Here is a 14,704-nt window from a genome sequence, read left to right on the forward strand (position 1 = left end):
TAAAAAAAATTTCAAGTTTAAATTGAATTAAAAAAAAAATTTCTAAGCAAGAATGAACTTTTTAGAATATTATAAAACAAATTTCTAAGTCTAAGTTGAATGAAGTTATTTAGGATTTTCTAAAAAAAATAATTTCTAAGTTTGAATTTTCAAAAAAAATTTTAAGGAATTTTTGTTTATTTTAACAAATATTTGATAAACTTTCAAAGTATTATTTAATTCTCGTTTAATGCTTTTTCAGAAAGTTAATTAAACATTTTCTTTCAATATTTTAGCTTTCAGGTCGTGGCGAGGCACTAGACCTTCTTGGTTATTGGAGCAACAACCACTTCCTTAGACAAAGCTTCCATAAAGAATTTCAATGTTTAATTTTCTCACTGTAAGCTTTTAATTTTTGAAAAATTAATTAAGCACAGATTTTGGAACCCAATAGAGGTTCCTTCCTACAGGATTATTCAAAAATCTAGAGGGTACATAGTTTCTTGGTATTTTCCTAAGTTGACCTTGATGCATCCTTATATACCAATTTAATTTACCATAAATTCTTAATTTTGAATTTGGAAATTGATTTAAGCATGCAGCAGATTTCAGTTTTTCAATTTCTAATTTTAATTTATCATTTTCTGATTTTATACTATCATACATTTCAAGTGGACATGCTTTTGCTAATTTCATTTTTAATTCTTTATTTTTTTTCTACTTCGAATAAGTCTTTAGAAAGCGATTTAATAAATCGAAATGACTGAGACAGGGTTAGATTGCGTACCTTACTTACCTGATCTGGTGACGCTCCCCCTTCATTGCTGCTTTCTTCTTCTGATGTTCCTCCCCCTTCATCGATGCTCATCTCTGAGCTTGAGTCTTCTTCCGGTTGATGGTTCGCCAATAGCGCTAACCCTGAGAATTCTTCGATGTCCGACTCAGAGGTTGACGAATCTGACCAAGTAGCCTTCAGATTCTTGTGCTTGGAGGTTTCTGGTTTCTTGTATTTTGGCTTTTCCTTTTCTTTCTCCTTTCTCTTCAATTTTGGGCAGTCCTCCTTGATTTGCCCTTCTTCATTGCAGTTGTAGCAACAAACCGTCCTCTTCTTTCGATGATGCCTCTGCGATTTAAATTTATTAGAACTGAAAAACTTATTGAAGCGTCTTACCAGTAGTGCCGCTTCGGATTCGTCGACTGAGGCTTCGGAGTCAGAACCGTTTACTTTTGCCTTTAAAGCTATGTTCTGACTGGTCTTCTCTACTCCATTTGGCTCTGAAACTCGAGATTCGTGAAGTTCAAAAGTCGAAAATAATTGTTCTAGCGTACTTACCTCGAGGTCCTTAGAGATGTAGTACGCATCTACTAAGGAGGCCCACTCTGGAGTTCTCGGGAAGGCATTGAGCGCGTATCGGATAGAATCCCAGTTGGTTACCTCTTCTCCAAGGTTCGTTAGTTGCATTATCAGCTCCTTGATTCTCGCTTGGAGTTGCGCTACCTTCTCGCCTTGGTTCATCTGAAGGTTCGTTAACTGGTTCCGGAGGATATCGCGCTTCGCTAGCTTCACTTCGGAAGTACCTTCGTGAGCTCCAGGAATTTTTCCCAGAGATCTTTCGCTGAGTCGTAGCTTCCGATTCGATTTACCTCCTGCGGCGGTAGAACACTGAGTAGGTGGAACTCAGCCTTTCCGTTGGCGACGAAATGTGCTTGCTCCTTTTCGTCCAAGTATTTTCCTTCTTATCTTTCGGAACTGCATAGCCATATTTCATTATTAACAGAATGTCAAATTTGGTTTTAAAAAATACCTCTGATCCTGTCCGAATCGCCGAACCAAAGGACGCTGGGCACGTGGCGCTCTCCTAGTCGATGACGCAGGCCTCCAAAGCTCCGGCGATCCTGCACAGAAGTCGGGCCGGGAAGGAGTTCCCGGCGGCGACCCTCCGACGCTCAAGTCAGGTAAGTGGCGGAAAAGGGAGCTCCCAAGCTGGTAGAATGCGTACCTTCGGCGAAGTCTACGGTTCTTTATATAGGGTGATGAAAAAGCTCCTACACGCCTATCGAGGCGCGTGCATGTCCGCAGCCCATGCCTCCGTGTGTACCTATCAGAGAGCTTACCTGACGCCATACTGCGACAGTCCCATTGCGCCTTCGATGGGACAACAGGACACCCCGTTGTCAGACTAGGAGTATGGCCTAGCCATATGATTCGACGGCTGTCAGAAGATGTTCCCCCCTCTTTACTGTTCATAATCCGGGGCGTCCGACCGGCTGGACAGGGAGTCCGTCAGGCCGGCCCTTCCTCCTTTTAGGCGTTGGCCGGGCGACACTCACCTCGCGTCCGACCCGCTGTTGACATTGGTGTGCTGAGGAAATTTCCAGTAGGCGCTATGTAGAGACTGTTAGCAGTGTCATTGTTTCCTGGTTCTTCCGCTCGACTCTTAACTACTGTTTCGACAGAGCGTCGGAACCCCGACCCGGTCAGGGCGCCTTTTACTACCGAATGTCTCTTAGTCAGCCGATCGGTCTGGTCCATTTCTTCCAAGTCCGGTCGGCTCACCCTTCTTCGGCGGGATGCTTGGCCATTTGACCTCTACGTGGCGTTGACCCATCGTTAGGGGGTCCTGGGCTCTTACCACCGGATCAACCTCCATTTTGCGCTTCCATGTGGCGAAGTCTCCGTCGAACTTCGGGGGATGGATGTTCGCTCCGGCCATCGTCTTGATCGTAGTGCTTCAGTTGGCGGTTAGTCCTTCTGAGGCGATCAGGCTCTGATACCACTTGTTGGTGCAGCGGAGACCGGCAAGAGGGGGGTGAATTGCTATAAACAAAAATGAAACTACCCTCCTCGGATTTCAACTCAGAATAAATGCAGTAGTAAAATAATAAAGACAGAAAATAAAAGCAGAAATAGAAGTTTAACCTGGTTACAACCAAGAGGGTTGTTAATCCAGGGCAGTGAAAAGTGCACTAAGAAAATTCTCCTTCTCTGAAGGCGGAGAAGCCTTTTACACTCTAATTGCTCAGAACTGCTGCTAGGAATTGCTTACAGATTGATTGCTTGAGTTGTTCTTGAATTCCTAGCTCCAGGGGCCTTTATATAGCTCTTGGAAAGTCTATCCCGAGGGTCCAAGGCGCCTCCAACAAGGTTCAAGGTGCCTCCAGCTCGGTCAGCGGATAAAACTTTATCCGCAACGTAAACGGTCAAAACTGACCTGTTGAAGGCACCTTCAACAGGGTTGAAGGCGCCTTCATGATGGAAGCGCCTCCAAGCCTGCTGGAGGCACCTCCAAGCTGGCAGCACAGTTTCCAGCTTGGTTTTTCTAGCTTCCAACGCTCCGTTCTTTTGGGTGATTTCGGCCAACCAGAATAGGGCTCACTCGAATCCAATTCCCGGCCTTCTCCTCGAGCAGCCTTCCGTCCCGGCTTAACGTCCCTCGAACGTCGCACACTCTCTTCATGCCCACCGGAGTACTCTTCCGTAGCTCTTTCATCCTTCGGACGCACCGAGCCCGTCGGCTCCCTTCCCGTGCCGTCCTTCTCGCTAGCTGCGTCTTCCGTTCGACTTCTTGTGTTCCTAAGCTCCTGCACACTCAGATACAGGGATCAAACACAGCAGGACCTAACCAACTTGGTTGATCACATCAAAACTACCACGGGGTCCAACAGATTGTTTGTGTTGAGTTATTAACGATTTAAATGTTTTATTCGAACTTGACTTGTAGTCAAGCCCCGTTTTATTGTAGATTGCCTTTTGATTATTTAAAATTAGATCTAAATTTTTAGATCTAGTTGTAAATTTTTCTAATATTTCTTTTAATTTGTTAATTTCTATTTTTAGTGATAGATTCTCCTCCTTAGTGTTAGATCTTGAGTTGGATTTGAATTTTTGATTTATTCCTTAAAATTTTGATTTTCCTCAAGGAGTAATTTATTTTCTTTTTCTAATTTAACTAATTTACTATTCAGACATGCAATAATTTTAAAACATTTTCTATTTAGATTAAAATTTACCTCGTCGGGACCTTCGGAAATGAGTACGGACTCGTGGCTCATTCGGGTTCGGACCCGTCTTCCGATTCTTCGTCCGATTCTTCTTTGAGGGCCATCAATGCGAGGTGACTCTGGTGTTTATGATCTTCGGCCTCCGATTCGTTCAAGGAAGTGTCGTCCCAAGTCGCTTTGAGAGCCTTCTTCTTGGATGTCTTTGTCTTGTCGCTCTTCAGTTTCGGGCACTCGTTCTTGTAGTGGCCCTTCTTGTTGCATCCGAAGCATGTTACGTTCTTTGGTTCGAGTAGTTGATCTTTTGCAAGTCCTTCTTACTGAAGCTCTTCTTTCTCCTGGTGAACATTTTCCTTACCAGGTTCACCAGGTACTCTTCATCTTCAATCTCCTGATTAGACTCTTTTTCGGGTTCAGGCTTGTTTTTAGAATTCTCCTTAGAGGAACCTGCAAATAAGGCAACACCTTTCTTGGATCCAGCGTTAGTTTGCTCATGTAACTCTAACTCACAAAATAATTCATCTAATTTTAATTTGGATAAATTTTTCGAAATTTTGTAGGCATCCACGATAGATGCCCACAAAGTGTTGCGTGGAAAAGCGTTTAACGTGTACCTGATTAGATCTCAGTTTTTCATCTGGTGTCCTATCGCGTGGAGTCCGTTGAGGATATCTTTAATCCTCGCGTGAAGCTGACTCGCCATTTCTCCTTCCTGAATTTTAATATTAAATAACCTATTTAATAATAGATCGCGCTTCGTTACCTTGGTGTCGCTTGTCCCTTCGTGTAGTTCAACCAGTTTGCCCCACAATTCCTTTGCGTTCTGGTGCGGTCCTACCCGGTTCAATTCTTCCTTCATCAGTACGAACTAGAGCGTGTTGAGTGCTTTGAATTCCATTGAAGCTTTCTTTTTCATATCCGGAGTCCACTATTCTGGGTCCAGTGGGATTCCGAAGTTGTCGACCAACGTCTTGTAGCCTCTGGCGACACTGAACCATTGGTCGAAATCTGTCTTTGGATACACCTCCATCCGCTTCTTCTAGTATGGAAAATCATCCCCGTTGAACAGGGGAAGACGTATTGTGTTGAAGCCTTCAATTTGAGACATCCTGCACACAAGTAAAGAAAAAGATAAAAAGGTCCCAAGACTAGGTCTTGGATTAGTAGTGCGGGATAAAATAGAAATAATTTAAAAACTGAATTAGTGTTGTACCAATTCAGATTGATTGTGAAAAAAGGTTTCCAAAAAGGTAATAGTACCAGTTTGGAAAATTACGAAAATCTGAAAGCCGAAGAAAGAAAGAAAAGGCAAAGAAAAAAAAATTAGTTTCACCCCTTGTCTAATTGGTGGTTGCACAAAATCAGAGCGATACCTGCTCTGATACCACTTATTGAATTATAGACGTTCGATAGAGGGGGGGGGTGAATATCGAAAAAAAATTATCGAGAATACGCAGCGGAAAGAGGAAAGCAAAAAGAAATGACACAAGTAATTTTTTACTTGGTTTGGGGCCTGTGCCGACTCCTACTCTAAGGCCCGCACACAAGAGTGCTTTCGATGGGTAATTCACTAGTAATTCGAAATTATTTACAACTTAAAGTACACGAAAGCTAATGAATGAAAAACAATACTGACAAAAAGAAGAATGAAAGAATAGCGCTTTGTCAGAATATCTTCGCAGTGTCGCAGGAGCACTAGAGAGCGAATCGTGAGTTGTTGTTGGAGCTTCAGCCTTGACCCTCCTTATATAGGAGGTTCGGGGCTCCTGGAACCTCCAGGGTGCCCTAAATATAACGTAGCCGAGCCAACTAGGGCGCTTCGTGTGGCGAGATGACGTTGTGGATAAAAGTTCACCTCCGGACGTCCGGAACCATCCCGAGCACCCGGACCCTCATTTTCCAGCAGATTCCTTCCTGTAAGAAAACGTTAGTCCGGAGGCAAATATAAGATATATCTTGCAACACAGAGTATTAGCACAGTTTAATATTAAACAGAATATTAATTTGATTTCGTCTCTCCGAGACCAGAATCTAGTCAGGATTTCGACTTAGAGTTCCAAAATGGTTCTAAGTCGGATCGGTGCCTAAGTTCCCTTCCCGGGAATGCGTCCTCATAATCACTCCCCTCCAGTGACTTACCTTCACTTACCTGCCAGCTATCCGGTCAGCCCGTCGACCTAGCTGGACTTCGTGCCAAACGTCCGGTCAGTCCGTCAACCCGTTTGGACTTCGTGGCAGCTATCCGGTCGGCCCGTTGACCTAGCTGGGCTTCGTGCCAGACATTAGGTCAGTCCGTTGACCTGTCTGGGCTTCTCTTGCACACTCGATCAGAGTGTTAGATAACGACGAAACTAACTTAACCTATTTTGTCATTCATCAAAACTCAAGTTAGACCGTTAGTGCTAACCGCACCAATAATACTCTTCTTGATAATTAAAAGCCATGTGCTTAACCTCTATCCTTCACTGATTCATTGGGTCGTTCTCCCACACTGTGTCTAGTTAGTGCAAATTAGTTGTCTCTTTGAACCTAGTTCATGTGATCTCCAGTTAGCATAGGTTGGACGCCCTTTGCACTGATCACTGACAATGGCATCAAGCTCATTCCTTGTGATGAGCTCGTAACTAACTCTCTATTTAACCCCTTGGTTAGCGGATTCGCTAGGTTATCCTTTGACTTCATATAGTCAATAGTGATAACTCCAGTTGAGAATAGTTGTCTAATGGTATTATGTCTACGATGTATATATCTAGACTTACCATTATATAGATGGCTATGTGCCGGATTAATTGCTGATTGACTATCGCAATATATACAAATTGTCGGCACAAGTTTTGGCCATCTCGGAATATCTTCTAAGAATTATTGTAGTCATTCAGCCTCTTCACCACATTTGTCAAGAGCTACAAACTCAGATTCCATCGTGGATCTGGTTATTACCATTTGCTTAGAAGATTTCCAGGATATGGCTACACCTCCAAGAGTGAATACATATCCACTCATAGACTTAGAGTTTTTTATGTCAGATATCCAACTTGTATCACTGTATCATTCAATCACAGTAGAATATTTCATATAGTGCAGTCCATATTCACAAGTATATCTCAACTACCTCAGTACTCTTATTATCCCTTTCCAGTGCTCAACACCGGGATTACTCGTGTATCTACTCAGTTTACTTACTGCGTATGCCAAGTTTGGTTATGCACAACTCATTAAGTACATCAAACTTCCAATCACTCGAGAGTACTCTATCTGAGAGATACTTTCATATCGATTTTTCGATAGATGTTGACTCGTATCTACCGACGTTCGTGCCAACGCAGTATCACTCTCGGTGAATTTCTCAAGAATCTTGTCCACGTAATAAAACTGACTAAGAATAAGTCCTTCTGTTGTTCTAAGAATTTTGATTTTAGAATCACATTAGCTAGGCTCATGTCTTTCATGTCAAATCTTAAGTTCAACATATCTTTAATAGATTTGATTATCATATCATTACTCCTAATGATAAGTATGTCATCTACATATAGACATAAGATGACATAGTCATTCTCTGTGACTTTCATGTAGACACATTTACCACATTCATTAATTTTAAATCCACATTCCTTCATGACATTATCAAATTTCTCATGGCACTGCTTTGGTGCTTGTTTCAATCCATATAATGACTTCACCAATCTACATATCTTGTTTTTCTGTCCTAGCACAGAAAACCTCTCAGGTTGCTCTGTGTAGATTTTCTCTTCTAAATCTCCGTTTAGAAAGACAGTTTTTACATCCATTTGATATATTTTGAGATTTCATAGAGTGGCAATAGCCAATAATACTCTAATGAAAGTTATTTTCGACGCCGGAGAATACGTATTAAAGTAATCGAGGTCTTCTCATTATTGGTATCCTTTGATTACCAATCTAGCTTTATACTTATCAATTGTGCCATCTGACTTCATTTTGTTCTTGAAAATCCACTTGCAACCTAGTAGTTTACTTCTAGGAGGAAGATCCACAAGTTTTCAAGTGTGATTTTGCAAGATAAAGTCTATCTCAGATGCAATTGCCTCTCTCCAGTGAGGTCCATCAGAAGAGCTTACAACTTTTGAGTAACTTTGGGACTCACTTTCCAACATGAAAGTGATAAAATCCAATCCATAGGATTTTTCTACCCAAGCTCTTTTGCTTCTTCTAAGCTCAATCTCCACTGGTTCCTCATCATCATCTTCACCTTATGTTTCATATGCCCGCTTTGAGGAGTTAGTATCCTCTCAGGTCTTATACAGAAACACATGCTCGAAGAACGAGACATTTCTCGATTCTATTATTGAGTTCTTATGTATTTCTGGTATTTGTGATTTATACACAACAAACCGATACGCACTGCTGTTCTGTGTATATCTAATAAATATGCAATCAATAGTCTTTAGTCCTATATTAATCCTTTTCGGATCATGCACTAACACTTTGTCAAGACACCCCATATTCGTAAATTTTTAGAGGACGGTTGTCTTCCATTCCACAACTTATAAGGCTCTTATCTATTTTCTTTCAGGGTACCTTATTTAAAAGGTGTTTAGCTGTTAACACAGCTTCCCCCACATGAACTCTGGCACTCCAGAGCTCAATAGAAAAACATTCATCATCTCCTTTAGAGTTTGATTCTTCCGCTCAGCAACTCTATTTTGCTGAGGAGTATAAGGAGCTGTTGTTTCGTGTCTGATCCTATGTTCAACATGTTGGGACCTTGACGTTTGCTAGAAGGTGGGTGAATAACGTCTCACCCAAATCGTCGCTTCCTACAATGATCAGTGTGCAGCGAAAATACAAACAAACAAGTAGAAAGCTAATCTAAATACAAGACTAGAAATGTAAACCAAGCTACACGATCATTTAACATGGTTCGGAGATTAGGGCTCCTATTTCACGGTTGTCTATAAGGTGGACGATCCCGATCCGTCGGTGGATGACTTCCCGGCAAACTCCGGCTAGCTCACGTAGCTCCTTGTGGGTGGAGAAACCTCACCACAACTCTCACAAGAACATTTGAAACGCTAGGGCACAGGTAGACTACTAATAGAGGTTAACCACCTCTATTTCGTCAACCTCAACCAAGCTCCCAAGGCTTGGTTATATAGGCCACAGGTTGGAAAATCCCACCTACAAGTCGACTGCCAAAACCATCAGTCGACTGCCCTATTATGGAAATTTGACCTTTACATCCCAACGGCTCGATACCAGTCGAATGATAAAAGTACCAATCGACTACTCCACACTGGCCGAGCGAATAGAAGCATTTTATTCTGTAAAATACCGGAAATAGGCGAATATGAATAAGGGAATTTTCCAGAATTTTTGGACGTTTTCCGGGAATTTTTCGGAGCTCGTTTGGACGAGTTTACGGGGATAAAGGTGGGTCCCGAAAAGGCCGGATTAGGTTACCCCACTGAATGAGGAAAAATTTTATTTTCTTAATCTTTTCCTATTTCCCTTTTCTTTATTTCTTTTCCCTGTGTTTTGTATTTTCCCCGCGTGCCATTCTTCTCCACCGCCGAATTCACCCGTGCCCTAACCTCCTGGCGCCGGCGGTTACCTCTTTCTCTCCGATCGAACGCCGGCCAAGCTTCTTCTTCCCCTCTCTTCCTCCTCGCCAGCGTTTGAGCAAGAGTCGCCAGATCCCTCTCTTCTGCCCGACGCCGTCTGTGCCCTAGCCATCGTCTTGGCCGCGCCTCCTCCACCCGACAGCGATGTCGCCGCACGGGACAGTGCCGACGACACTCGAGCCAACGCCAGCCGAGGACCCTACTATTTCCTTTCCCCTCGTGGCTGTGTCCTAGAGCAGTGCCGCCGATTTCCTCTGTGCCAACTCCGACTACTTGACGCAACCATCCAGCCGCCCTCAGTGTGCCCTAGATCGTCGGCGCCGATTGGGGCTCAGGACATAGAGGTGAGGATCCGGTTCTGGACTAGGAGGGAAGTGTCGGGTTGGTTTTTCCTTTGCTGGTTCTTCTAATCAGATTTTGGATTCCTTTTTTGTTGTAGTTTAGGTCAAGTTGAGCCAGGAGAATTAAGTGTTGTGGTGATTTTGGGATTCAACAGCCATTCATTTCAGCCACCCGGGTCCAGCAGCCATGAACTTTGCAGTGGATCAGTGATTTCCTCTTCTGATCTTCTTCTTTGTTGTGTTTTCTCTGCTGTGCTTGTTTTTCCTCCTGGCTGTGGATCAAGGGCACGAGATTGGAGAGGAAGAGTGAAGAAGTCTTTGTTGAGAAGTTTCTATTCTTGTCCAACGACTGCATTTCCTTGCCGTGTGTTAACAGGGAGCAACTATAATAAGGTAAGCTAGAGATCAGATTTGTAGTTTGTTGATGGATTTGAATGGTATCATTAACTGGAGAAAATTGGAATTTAAATGTAATGTGTTGAGTTAGGGAACATTTGATGTGGAGGGCAGCATCCTTTTACCCTGTTTTAGTTGGCCAGCATTGTTAACTGGCGATCACAGCATCGGTCATTCTGTTTTGGGCAGGGAAACCCTTTGACCCTGAGCCACCAGCGACCATCCTGGATTTTGGGTGAGTTCTTATGAATTGGTTTAGATTAAGTTGTTGTGATGGATTATGTTAATTGCAAGTTCTGATTCGTATGGATTAGTTAAAGTCGATTGAGGAGTTAGATGATCCAATTAGGATTTATAATTGGATATGGATTTATGTTAACTTCATGAGGATTTGATTTAGCTAATTTATTTATATGTAATTAGCTAAATCTGGATATCATGTACTACAGGACTTTGACGCGAGACGAGCATCTCGACGTTGGACTTGACTGGATTGAACCTGCTATTTGAGGCGGGTACCTTGACTTATCTTTTTGATATGTCTTGTTGATATGTCTAGTAGATCATAGCCTTTAGTAATAATTATGTTCGTCATTGTTTTGGTATGTCACTTTTGGATACCTGTAACATGCTTGTTTTGCTCACCTGATATGCATTTTATGCTAGTACCCACATGATTATATATACATATGCTCAGAGAAGTAGTGACATACCATGCTTGTTATGTTCAGGACCTAGGTTTTTGATATCCTATCTGGCCTGTGTACTTTAGATCTTCGTATTTAACCATCGATATTATGATACTCATTTTATGTATATGGATATGGTTATGCTGATCAGCTTATTTCCATGCTTAGTGTCATGCATCATGATTGCATGCTGCGCGATTGTCGGCTCCACTATGGTTGAGCACATCGCCAGTTACATGTACTGCACACACCACCACTCATAGGTTAGTGGTATATCAGACAGGTGTGTGGCGGTTCTGCTGTTTGGCTCCGTTGGTCTGAGGACTCGGCGTGGTAGCCGGCAGACAGTTCCGCTCTGTTTGGCTCCGCTGGCATTTAGTGTAGCAGCGTAGTAGCCGGCAGACGGTGGACTTTGTTTGACTCCGTTGGTCAGGTGACTCAGCGTGGTAGCCGGCAGAGATACCTCCCCGTCATCGTGTACCGGGAGATGAGAGCATTGAGCTCCCCCATTTATGATTTGGGGTTACAGGACAGGAGTACTCCGACAACATCCCGTCCACTCAGTCACTCATCAGGTATAGTGACGGTAGAGTGCACGGTTGTCACAGCCCTACCCACTCGGTCTCACCATTGTGTGTGAGATGACTGACTGGCGTCAGGGGTGACCAGGACGCATCATTGACATCATATGCATTTATGCATTTACTACTTGTGTTTGCTGCACTTATATGCTGCATTTGGATGGATGCATATGTTTGACATGCATACAGGATTTATGACACTTTCGGTCTGACGACCTGATTACTCTGATAGGTGGCCCTGGTGAGTACAGTACCCTTCAGCCCTTTTCTATTATGCATTACCTTCTTTTGATTAGGAGACTGTACTCCATAGTTATTACTATTTGTTATAGTTTACTATACATGTCAACTAGGTATCTGCTGAGTTGTTGAACTCACCCCGTGGACACTATCTTTTCAGGTACTAGATTGTTTATGGAGATGCTTGGAGTATTCTGACTGCCGGTCCCCACATCACATCCGAAGACATGTCTACGTTTTTGTGTATTTTTTTACTTCGGTATTTATAATTGGTGTAATTAGTGTTGTATTCCGATTTTGTTTCTGGAGATGTTATATTGTTGTGTTGTGTAAGCCTAGCCGGCTAGCAGTTTTAGTTTTGGGTTGTATGTGTTGTCCTTTTCCGCTGTGTTTTTTTTTGTTTTAGTACAGCTGAGTAGGCTGTTAAATATATATATAACTGCGTGGTTGTTTATTTTGTTCCAGCCGAGTGGGCTGATGATATAAACTGCGTGGTTGTGTGTATATTCCAGCCGCTTGTGGCTGATGTATATTTTGTATGTAGATTTGCCTCAGACTGTCACCCGTACAGGGGAGATGCTGCCGAAATTTCTTCGGACTGAGACTCCCTCGGGGCGTGACAATTTAAGTGGTATCAGAGCAGGTATACGATACTTGCTATGTGTTCTGGATTTTTGAGATTTATCTGATGCCAATTTATTTGGTATCAGAGCTCGGTTTACGAGTTTTATTTCTCGTGTTTCGGATTTCGTGTTTTTGTCTTCTTGATGTGACTTTTTGGATTTTGGGACCTGGCAGCGACAGGACATCTCCAAGCTATAGGAGGTATGTGGTATATTGTTATTCTACATTTTTTATTAGTATATGCACTGATGACTATTATAGTTTATGACATGTATTAGCATTCCTTATTAGTACCTAGTTAGATGTTATAGCATATATGTCATGTATTAGGTAAACCACTGATCATGGTCGACTCAGATAGAGATTAAGGATTACGGTCTCAGGAGACTTTGCATATCATACCACTAGTAGTTTTAGCTTCTATTACTACTAGTAGAAGATGGAGGCGCATACCAGCCTCTACTATTATTAGTTATGTAGCGGATAGTATCTACATATTCATGTTGACTTAGCCGTAGAATACCATGTTATTTTAGTTAATTTTATCAGCAGATAATTAGTTTACTTTTGTTAGATCGGTCAGTAGAAAATTGATCTACGTTTGTCGACTTGGGTAGTCGTGGATGGATATACCATAGTGATTGCCGAGGATTAGCGGACACTGGTTAGATTTGGATAGTCGATTACTGATTCATTATTTTGGTTGGTCCGATCAGTAGGGGATCGACTTACGCTATTTTATAAAAAATACTGATCTTTGGGTGATTCGTGTTTAGTTGGATATCTTGAGTATATTGGGTACATGACTTGTACTGACGTGGGAAAGGATTGAATTAGCCATATATTATTGACGATTTGGTCAGTTGATAGAGGATCGGTGTATCCTATTTCATGAGTACTTTAATTTTAGACTGTATGTACCAAATAGGATAACTTAGAAGGTGGCATAGGGTTTGTGTGGTAGATTGGATTAAATATGCTGATTATGCATATCTATGAAGTGTACATATGATTGTTATGAGTTGAAGGAGTTCTATGATGGATAGTTCATTTGTGGATAGTGTGGGTATTCCCATCTAGATATGGTTATTGTAGGTTCCTTGTGGATTATAGCTATTTAGTTAGCTGTACGTGCCTGATTGACATATTGGAGGTATCTTATCGATTTAAATCTGTGTCGTGGTATGTGCACATGGGTGTGAATGTCATGTTGGAAGTATCTTGTCGACTACATCGGTGTTGTGATATGTACATATGTGTTTGGTGTGATATCCGAGGTATCTTGTTGATTATGTGTGATTTGTGAATGCACCTGGGTTTTAGTATGCCTTATTGGAAGTATATGTTGATTATACTCTTGGCATATGTGTATATTTGTCATGTGAGTGTTGTTTGAGGGGTATTGTTGATTTTACCTACGATGATATATGCACACGGGTTCGGTATACATTGTTGGAGGTATCACGGTGATTTATACCTATGATGTGAGTATTTTTGGTGTGTACCAATTGGAGGATTATGTCGATCATACATATGTTGTGTGTGCACGTGTGTCAGATGTATAGTTGGTAGTATCATGATGATTCTATCTATGTTAAATGTAGAATATTAAATGTCTACGTTATGATATTGGTTGTTTTACCCTGTCAACTAATTCTCCCATTAGTGGGTGACCGACCTACTAAGAGGATGATAGAGTTGACTATGGATTTGATTTGCTTACTGTGTGGTTATACCCTAGGCTACCCACAGTGATCTATGGTAGAGAGATCTTGTGCAGTCTCTAGCTAGATAGTTAGGTGCTTTGGGCACTTATGTATTGTTGTGGTAGAGCGTAGCTCCCACATGTTATGGATCGTTTGTGGTAGAGCGTAGCTTCCACATATTCTGGATTCCCACATATTTAGGGATTGTTTTGTAGTGGAGCGTTGCTCCTACATATTGCGGATTGTTTGTAGCGGAGCATTGCTCCCATATTTATTGTGGATACATATTTTGGATTATTTGTGGTGGAGCGTTGCTCCCACATATGGAGGATTTCTTGTGGTAGAGCGTTGCTCCCACATATGTGGTATTTCGTGTGATAGAGCATTGCTCTCACACTGGAGGTTCTATTCTTTGGTGATTATATATCGTTGGTGATTAGATCTGTTTATTGTTCAGGATCTTATGGTTAGGAATGTCTGTGATACGGACATTATGTGTCTTGGTTTTACCATTAGTGCTTGTGGTGCCCTAGATGTTATCATGGACTC

The 14,704-nt window shown here is 42.1% G+C and overlaps 1 long non-coding RNA gene across 1 annotated transcript; it reads left to right on the forward strand.

The window, feature by feature from the left end:
• The first annotated feature begins 9,489 nt into the window (after positions 1 to 9,489).
• On the forward strand, positions 9,490 to 10,819 carry LOC122054102. Its single transcript, XR_006132561.1, has 4 exons — positions 9,490 to 9,922; positions 10,023 to 10,312; positions 10,407 to 10,550; positions 10,765 to 10,819. It is a non-coding gene; the product is annotated as an uncharacterized LOC122054102 (long non-coding RNA).
• The last annotated feature ends 3,885 nt before the right edge of the window (positions 10,820 to 14,704 follow it).

Source organism: Zingiber officinale, chromosome 3A, assembly GCF_018446385.1.
Source record: "Zingiber officinale cultivar Zhangliang chromosome 3A, Zo_v1.1, whole genome shotgun sequence".
Taxonomy (NCBI): Eukaryota; Viridiplantae; Streptophyta; class Magnoliopsida; order Zingiberales; family Zingiberaceae; genus Zingiber; species Zingiber officinale.